This window comes from Humulus lupulus, chromosome X, assembly GCF_963169125.1.
Source record: "Humulus lupulus chromosome X, drHumLupu1.1, whole genome shotgun sequence".
Taxonomy (NCBI): Eukaryota; Viridiplantae; Streptophyta; class Magnoliopsida; order Rosales; family Cannabaceae; genus Humulus; species Humulus lupulus.
Window position 1 is genome coordinate 48,066,254 of NC_084802.1, and position 9,898 is coordinate 48,076,151.

The following is a 9,898-nucleotide window of genomic DNA, read 5'->3' on the forward strand; positions in this document are numbered from 1 at the left end:
ATAGTGCTTTTTCTTTTTCTTTTTTTTTTTACTATCGATACTTTGCTCGGTACGGATTTTTTAGGGACAATTAGTAATTCCTAAAAATAAGTAGGATTTTCAAGGAAAATTAATTTCCTAAAAATATTACATATTTTTCAAGGAGTTTTAAAGTCCTAAAAATATAATATATTTTTCAAGGATATTAATTCTTAAAAATAAAGAATAATTTTCAAGGAATTTGATTTCCTAAAAATATAAATATTTTTCAATGAATTTTAAATTCCTAAAAATATAGATATTTTTCAAGGAATCTAAATTTTAACCATATCATATATTTTTCAAGGAAATTTGAATTCCTAAAAATATATTGTCTGCCTTAGAGGTTATAAGTAGATCCTCTCTTTCATTCCTGCTCCATGCGCCACTTTCAAACAGATCCAAGTCTGATTTCTCCAGTTCCTCATCAAACTCAGATCTTTGGTAAGTGCTTTCTTCCAATCCTTACATCATTTAATTTAAATGTGCTTAGATTCATAAGAAACACTTTGTATTTTTGAGGACTTTTTATCTGAATCTTCTTGCTCTGTTGTATCCTGATAAAAAATAATTGACCTTCTTGAATCAAGATTTCTCTGTAAAAGTCCTTAGTCTGGGCGATTTCCAGGGGTGCAAGACACTGGGCTAACCACCTCACTAGTCTGGCGATTTGTGGGACTCTAAACCCTAGCACCTGCGATTTCTAGGGATAGGATTAGGGTTAGGGCCGAGTACCTTCAGGACTTCTCCTTGTGCGATTTCCAAGTCTAGGAACTGGGTTTGGGCCGAGCACCTCCAAGGCTTTTCTCATTGTGCAATTTCCAGACCTAGAATTAGGGCTAGGTCAACCACCTTAGGGGTCCATGGGTCGAGCATTTCCTTTCCTCCCTTAGGCGATTTTCAGGGATAGGCCCAGGTTTGGGCCGAGCACCTCCTTGGCATGGGTTGAATGGCTCCTTGGCATGGGTCGAGTACTCCCTTAGATTCATAGGCCGACCACTCCCTTTCCTCCCCTTGGGTGATTTTCAAGCTTAGAATTAGGGCTAGGCCGACCACCCTAGGGGTCCCTAGGCCGAGTACCTCTTACCTTAAGCGATTTTTAGGGATTCAGGGTGGTCGGCCCAAGCATAAGCCTTCCACCAGGGATCCTAAAAAAAATATTATGGAGAACTGAAAGGTTCTCAAGCACCTTCCTGAAGCTTACTTCCTTAGGGTGGTTGGCCTATGCTTAAGCTCATTGGGTTGACCCCCTATATAGAATCTCGCTCCTGATTTCCTCATTTTGGCTCTTTATTTCATGAACATGCCCCCAACTGTTGGCTTTATTATGCTCATTTACTAACTTTAATCTTTATTTTTCTTATGTTGCAAATGTCCAACTCCTCTTCATCAGACGAGTCAGTAGGTGAGCATATGTAATGCCCTGGATAGCCAAGATCGCTACACTGTGTACTTGTAAAGTGCAAGACTTGCTAATCAAGTCATTAATGTAAAAACGTGTCATTAGTTTAAGTGTTCTAGGGTTAAACGACATTTTGGCCTCAAAAGATACACTTTATAAATTATAAACAGTTTACACAGAGGATCCCCAAAAGATCAGTGTTTAAAAGCTGGTTTGCAAAACTCAACAGTTAAAAGTATACATCAGCCATACTAAGGCAAAATACAAGGTTTTGGTCCTCTTGTCCCTGTAACCTCCTCAATCGTGGCGGCTGAGCGGCCTGCCATGTACATTAACCCTGCAGAGCTCTCCAATCAAGGCTGATCGACCTTGCCTTTGCCTTTACCTGCACCATGCAGCACCCGTGAGCCGAGGCCCAGCAAGAAAACAACATACACAACATATATAGCAATCTCAAACAGGTATTCTAGTATACATGTCAATTATTCAATCCATAGCAAATAAGCATACTCTAGGGTACAAACAACCTCATCTACACTTAGATTATACAACAATCTCATCTATAGCCAAATACAATATTCAATTTACACAAATACTAGGGCCGACACCTTAGGCCGCACCCTCTGTTTAACCCACTGACTCCGGCCCGCTTAAACCGAGCTCAGTGCATAATATACTGTCCTCGGATACCAGTGTCCGAGCCGTGCCAATTGCACAAGTTAACCGTGGCACGCTTAGGCCATTGGTTTACAATTTACATGGCATAATACCATTCTTTCAATCATGTATATTAGGGAGCCCTTAGTCCCGTTCAAATATTCAACCAGGTGCGGTTTTCTTATCTTTAATCTTCACGGTTTTGGATTACGAGCAACACCCCTCAAGCACGATCCGTTCCTGAGCCTAAGCCTTTATCACCTAGTCACAACCAAAGCATAGGGTCTCATTAAAACTCAAGTTAGGGTTTCCGGTCACAAAACTAACTTCCGGGAAAACAAATCCCACCAAGCACGGTGGTGGAATGGTTCTCGAGCTTCCTATGCTCGATCTAAGTCCTTAAAAACCTCAAAAGATCAAGTGGGCAACCAAGGGCTGCGACCCTAGCCTCAAAACAGAACCAAGGTCACCCAAGCAAAGACACGCGCTGTGGCCCTTGCATGGGCGCTGCGACGCTCACCCCTGGACGAGCCTCCTTGGCTCATTTTCAACCTAGGGTGCAGCGCTCTAGAACAGAGCCGCGACCCTTCCTTTCGAACCCAGAAAACCCACCATTTCAAGGCTCAAAACCTCAGCCAAAAACACACCTAAGCTCCCTACTTCAACACCCAATGTCACCAAAGCTCACAAACCAACTTAAGCCACACAATTCAACAGAAAATCCAGCCCAACACACACTAGAATCCTCTTTTTAATCTCTGAAACCCAAGAACATAAACACCCAAAGCTAACCAGTCAAGAACCGAAATTCAAACCTTTAATTCATGGAGTAAAGCTTACCTTTATAACAGAACCTTCCCTCTATCCAAAGTCCTGCTGATTCACAATGATTTCCCAGCTCAATTCCACCTTAAACAACAATTGGACAGCACCTCAATAACCAGTTGATATACAAAGTTAAACTTCAGAAAAACACATGGATTAACCCTTACCTTAGTCTTGATTTAGTCCTAGATTGTTCACTGAGCTAAGCCTCTAAATTACCCCTGAATTCCTCTGAGTTCCCAACAATCTACAGCTCCAATTTCTCAAGAGTTTTCCTCTGTTTTCCCTTTGAGTGTTTCTTGAGTGTTCCTTGAGAGAGAAGACTAAACTGAGGAAATAAAATAAAAGGTCCGTTTATATTTCTTCTAAGGGTTTCCTTAAGTTTTTCTTATCCACTAAGTTAATTCCCAAAGCTCGGGGTGCCGGAACCGTCCCCGAGGGCAAAATGGTAAAATCCCCCAATATTCCCGCCTAGACATCCTAACCTCAAATATATCTCCATATATTTATTTTCATGACTCGATAGTCTAAATTGCAACCCGATACCTAAAATACCCCTGACTTGTCCAAAGTCATATCTTAAGTCCCGTTGTGACTTTTCCCGCTATCTGACCCTAGGATCGTCTCGAGTTGCGCTTACTGAACCTGCCCACATAATAATGTGGTTCTCACATATATCACATAAATATTTCATATTATCACATAATATCATTAATTATCATATAATCATCGTTAATCACATATTCACACATTTAAGTCAATAATATTCACTCTAATCCCATTTATGCCCTCCCGGCACACTAATCAAGGCCCTTAAGCCTTATTAGCGAATTTGGGTCGTTACAGCATAATCCCCAGGAGTTTTTGAAAAGGTTGAAAAAGATTCTCCCTCATTCTACTTTATACTTATTCAGCGAGGAAGATTTCTTAAAGAGGTACTATCCAATGGCGAGAGTGAAACAGAAAACTCGGCAACCCTCTGAAGATGATCCTCAGATTGTCAGGCATATCACTCAGGGCTCTTCGCCGAGCTCTTCTCATATTACTTCTCAGTACAGTACACCCCATGGCTCCTAAGGCACACCTCAGCAGAGTCATTCTTCTCAGCGGGATAGGTCAGGTCAGTGAGAACCATTGTAACGCCCTTCGCACAGAAATACTAGTCGGGTTCCCCATCAATCTTCTTCTCGGCAAGATTATACCGAGGGCTCTCGTCTCCATATTAGTCATCCTCAGGAATGTACCATTCACAAATTCCATCCTAAGGTGGTTTTCCCTCCTTCCAAGAGGAAGACAGTCTCGCCAGTTGAGCAGCAGAAGAAGAGACGACAAAAAGAGTTCCATTTATCAGATTTTGGGGCCACCTTTGCCAGTGAGATTATATGGAAACCGATTCAGAAGCCTCGCCCTATTGATTATGAGGTTGTTTGGTTCAAGGGGGAGGCCTCTGACATGACTGAGGAGAAGGTTAAGAACTTGAGGAAGACCTTTGACCTCTCCAGGGTTTCCATCACAATCCCTGGTCTAAATGACAGAGCTAAGGACCCCCCTCTGGGTATGTGCACTTGGACACGCTCTGCCATTAGGTCTGGGGCTCTGCTTCCTCTTCATCCGTACTTCCGAAGTATAGCAGACTATTTTGGTATTAGTCCTTCTCAACTGGCTCCTAATGCGATCTTGGCCTTGTCTACATTGTACATCATCTATCACCGCAGAAAATGGGCTGCTCCAGTGCCTCACGAGATCCACTACCTGTTTGACCTGAAGACAAACCCTTCTCAGTGCAACTTGGGGTATTTCCACTTCCACCATTATATGAGCAAGGGAACCAACACTTTCTTGGAAGAGATCTCTGGAAATAGCAAGGCATTTAGATATGCCAACAACTATATCTTTACTAAGGACGCAGAGGCCAACTACTCAAAGTTTAAGCACATTGGGCCCTTTTATAGATCACTCCCGACCCAGGACATGATCATTAAGGCAAAGGCACTGATTGCCATGACCCCTGAGGAGAAGAATGTCAAGACCCTCATTACTCCAGAGAACCTTAGAAAGGTGGGGTTGTTTCCTCCTACCATATCAGACATTCCCGATGATGATGGTTCCGTCCCCGTGATAGCCATCGACTCCCCAGGACCCATTCATGTCAAGGAGGTACCCTCTTCGCCGGTGCTAGCCAGGCATGAGGGTGATGAGGTGGGTGCATCTATTGCGTACTCATCGCTTGCTTCATACGACTTTGATGAGGCTACGTTCAAACTCGAATCACATTCAGAAGGTTTGAAACTTTATCACTTTTATTTTATGATTCATTTGTACTTAATATCCTTTTAACATTTCATCTTCTTTTGCAGGCTTAGACATGTTTGGTTTTGTCCATACCCAGCAGAGGTTGACTCCTACCGAGGCCAGCCCTTCTATTCGAGCGACAAAAAGGGCCAGGGTTAAGGCTGAGTCGGTGATGGAGGTTCCTCTTGAGGTGTCTCCTCCGACTCCTTTGGCATTTAGTCCAATTATTTTGGCATCTAGCCTCATAGCAGAGGCAGAGGCATCTTTGTCTGCACCAGTTCCTCCCATTTTCACTGATGTGGGTACTTCTTGTTCTGTGCCCGCTCCTTTATCTGGGCCACATCAATCTGTTATACAGAACTTAAGCGTCCTCATGGACCGAGCATCGCATCTGGAGCAAACAACAACAACCTTTAATGGGATCAAGAATGAGGACCTGGACACCATTCTCACGAAGTCACTCTTAAACATTCAGAGTGTGAGTCCTTTACAGTTCTCTTCTTGTCTATTTAGAATGTGTTCTGACATTTATCTAACACTTGTATGTTCTTTCTAGGCATTGATGCTGGTCTCTCATGTCCATGATAGCTCTGTAGAGTGTACTTCTACGCTCTCCAACCTTCGTTCTGAGCTTGAAGTTGTCCGCCAAGAGGTACTAGACCTTAGGCGCATTCTTGATTCAAGGGACGTTGACATTGCCTCAAAGAACGATGAGATCAACATCCTTCACAGTGTCGTGGAGCTCAAACAGAAGGAAGTGACTGAGTTGACTCTCAGGATAACCCATATGGAGGGGGAACTTACAGACCAGCTCCAACAGTCTGAAGCTGAGAAAGAGAAGCTGGTTGCTGATATGGACCAATTGCGGAAGGATTCTCTTGTCGAGAAGGAGCAAGAGGTCAAACCTTCTCGGGACAAGGCTCAAGAGGAGTATTTAGAGACAACTTTCTCTTGCTTCTACTTGATCTGGAAGTCCAACAAAGATTTGAACTTGGATTTTCTTCCCAAGAAGACGCGAGCGAAGGAGCTTAGGAAGTGCTTGGCTCGTGAGGCTGCCGAGGCTCAGGGTAGTCTTTCAGATGATACTCCTCACCCTAGTTATTCTTCTTGGTCCTTTATTCTGTTTTTCCTCTCATGCCACTGGTGGGGCACTTTGTACTTGACAGTATTTAAAATATGACATTTTATGACTTTTTGCCTTTTTGTTATGAGTACTCAGTGTATTGATTGACATTTTTTATTTCCAATGCTTACTAAGTATATCAACTCACAACCCTCATTGGTTCAGGTATCAGTATACTCTGAACACATGTATTTTGCGCGCCATACTAACCTTACTCTTTTATGTTTTTCCTGCTAACAACCATGGTAGTGTGAGTAGTATAGTACTTCACCAAGTACCATGAGCAAAACGGCCAGGTCGACCACCCTATAGGGTTGATGGACTTGCCGACCAATCTATAAGGGACATGGCTAGGAGTCTCAGTACCAATGCCTTTTTTGTTTTTGTTTTTTGCACTTTCAGAACATATGTTGAACAAATGTCCTAGAAAAACTTGAGCTTGCTTAGTACTTAAGGTCATGCCCTCATTGCTCATGTATAACCCGATTGGTATATACTATATGCCCCCAAGTGATCATGGGTTTAAAAGCCTTGGTCACTTGCTACTTGACCATGCCTTGCTTTGAGCTTTTAGATATATAGTACTATCCTTTTCATCCAATGATGCAAGCAGCAAATGCTTGTCCCCCATTGGTAGTCAGGTGATGGTTTCATACTTAGTAGTAATGATACCTATACACAGATGCAGATTGTGTAGCAAGTGTCGATCACAATCTACGTAATCTCTCGTGTACTCGTTATAATGATTGTAGACAGAAATGTCTAAGTTGGACCAATAGGGTCTAGATGGGCTAATGAGCCTGTAACGAGTCTTAGATCAAATTATTGATTGGTCCCTCATGGACAAGATTCGATTATGATCTGATAATGGCGACTGGTCCTCGGACCAGTCTCTTTTGTTGATCGTATAGATCGATAGGTTCCTCAAGAACCAAGATCAAAGGTGATCAAATAGTTGGCAATAAGGTCCTCAGACCAGTCTCTTGTTTGGATCGTATGGGTCGATAGGCTCCTCAAGAACCAAGATCGAACATGATCAAATAGTTGGCAACAAGGTCCTCAGACCAGTCTCTTGTTTGGATCATATGGGTCGATAGGCTCCTCAAGAACCAAGATCGAACATGATCAAATAGTTGAGCGACAAGGTTTTAGAACTGTCTTTTGTGTGGATCGTACGGGTTGATAGGCTCCTCAAGAACCAAGATCGAACATGATCTAATATTTGGGCAACAAGGTCCTAGGACCGTATCTCGTGTGGATCGTATGGGTCGATAGGATCCTAAAGAACCAAGATCGAACATGATCCAATATTTGGGCGACAAGGTCCTAGGACCTGTCTATTTTGTTGATAGTGTGGCCAGGATCGAACATGATCAAATAGCTGGGCGACAAGGTCCTTGAACCTGTCTCTTATGTTGATCATGTGGGTTGATAGGTTCCTCAAGACCAAGATCGAACATGATCCATAATTTGGCAACAAGGTCCTAGGACCTGTCTCTCGTTTGGATCGTCATAGTTGATAAGTGCCTTCGACTATGAAGTCTGCCAATGCTTGTCCTTTTATCACCGTCCTCAAATGATAAGTGATATCAAACTGTCTTAGTTCCACTGCCCACTTGAGTAATCGTTCTGGGGCCTCTGGTTTCTAAAGAACCTGTCTCAGCAGTTGATTGGTCAGGACTCGGATCGAGTGAGCTTGGAAATATGGACGCAGCTTTTGAGAGGCGATTACTAAACAGTAGGCTAGTTTTTCAAGAGGGGGATACCTAGACTCCGCACCTACTAGCCTTTTACTGATATAGTATACAAGGTGTTGTACCATGTTCTCTTCCTTTATTAAAGCGACACTGATTGCATGCTCAGTGATTTCCAAATAGATGAATAGTACTTCACCATATATTGGCTTCGCTAGGAAGAGAGGTTGGGTGAGGTGTTCTTTTAGGGCTTGGAAATCCTCCTCACACTCCTCGATCCATTGGATCTTCTTGCTGCCCCTCATTAAGTTAATGAAAGGGACACACTTGTCCGTAGACTTTGATATGAACCTATTGAGGGCAGCTACTCTCCCGGTTAAGATTTGCACTTCTTTGATTGTGGTAGGTGACTTCATGTCGATCAATGCTTTGATCTTCTTGGGGTTAGCCTCGATTCCACCTGAATTGACCATGTATTCGAGAAACTTACCATAACCAACTCCAAATGAGCACTTTAAAGGGTTTAGCTTCATGCTATACTTTCTAAGTATTGCAAAGCATTCCTCCAAGTCTTGAACATGCCCTCCAGATTCTTTGGACTTGACCAACATGTCATTGATGTATACCTCCATATTTTTGCCGATCAAGTCTCGGAACATGCCATTCACTAAATGATGGTAGGTGGCTCCTGCGTTCTTCAAGCCGAATGGCATCACCTTATAACAGTACAATCCCTTGTCTGTCCGGAAGCTGGTATGTTCCTTGTTGGGAGGGTGCATACTTATTTGATTATACCCAGAATACGCATCCATGAATGAGAGTATTTCATCTCCTCCCGTTGCATCAACCAGTTGGTTTATTCTAGGTAGTGGGAAGCAGTCTTTGGGGCAGGCCTTGTTCAGATCTATGAAGTCCACGCATGTTCTCCACTTTCCATTTTGTTTTGGGACCAACACAGGGTTTGATATCCAATCAGGGTAGTAGGCCTCCCTTATAAAACTGTTTTCCTTGAGCCGCTCGATCTCCTCCTTCAGGGCTTGAGATCGCTCTTTGTCAAGCTGTCTCCTTTTTTGTTGCACTGGTGGGTAGTTCTTGTCTATATTGAGGACATGACTTATTATGGATGGAGAAATTACAACCATGTCCTTATGTGACCAGGCAAAGACGTCCTGGTTTTTCTTCAAGAATTCCACAATCGTGCTTTAATTTCCATCTTTAACTCCTTCTCGAATTTGATTACTCTAGTCGGGGTCCTCCTCATCTAGTAAGACTTCGTCAAGATCTTTGATTGGTCCTACCTTTATGACGTCATCCCCAAAGCGAGGATCGATGTTGTTTACCAAAAAATGGTTGCTTATGATGTGGCAGGTATTTTTCACACGTAGATGACACGTGGCAGAATTGAAATAAGGCGGTGCTGTTCGGTTATCGACCAGCTACACATCGCTTCGTCAGGCTTAACTATTAGATACGACCAGGCTGGTCGTATAATTTGATTTATTTCCTTCTAAGATTGTAATCCTATAATAATTACGTTGATTATTTCCTCTTTATTACCTTGATACGCAGTTATTAAGGAAAGTTAAAGCCCATTGGCCCATGTAACCCTCCTTGAGCCTATAAATATGCATGAAATAGCTCAAGGAAGGGACTTTTTGATCTTGGAACCTTTTTCCTGAATATTGAGAGAGAGAGAGCCTATAGTGCGATTATCCATCGTCTTATTGTAATTCTCCCAAAGTTTGTGAAACTCATGAACCCTAGTTCTTTGATCACGGCTTTGTGACTCAATATTAATAATAGCACTAAGTGGACGTAGGTCATTACCATTCTTTGGGGCCGAACCACTATAAATCGTTGGTGTTTTCTTCTTTTCCATTAGATTAA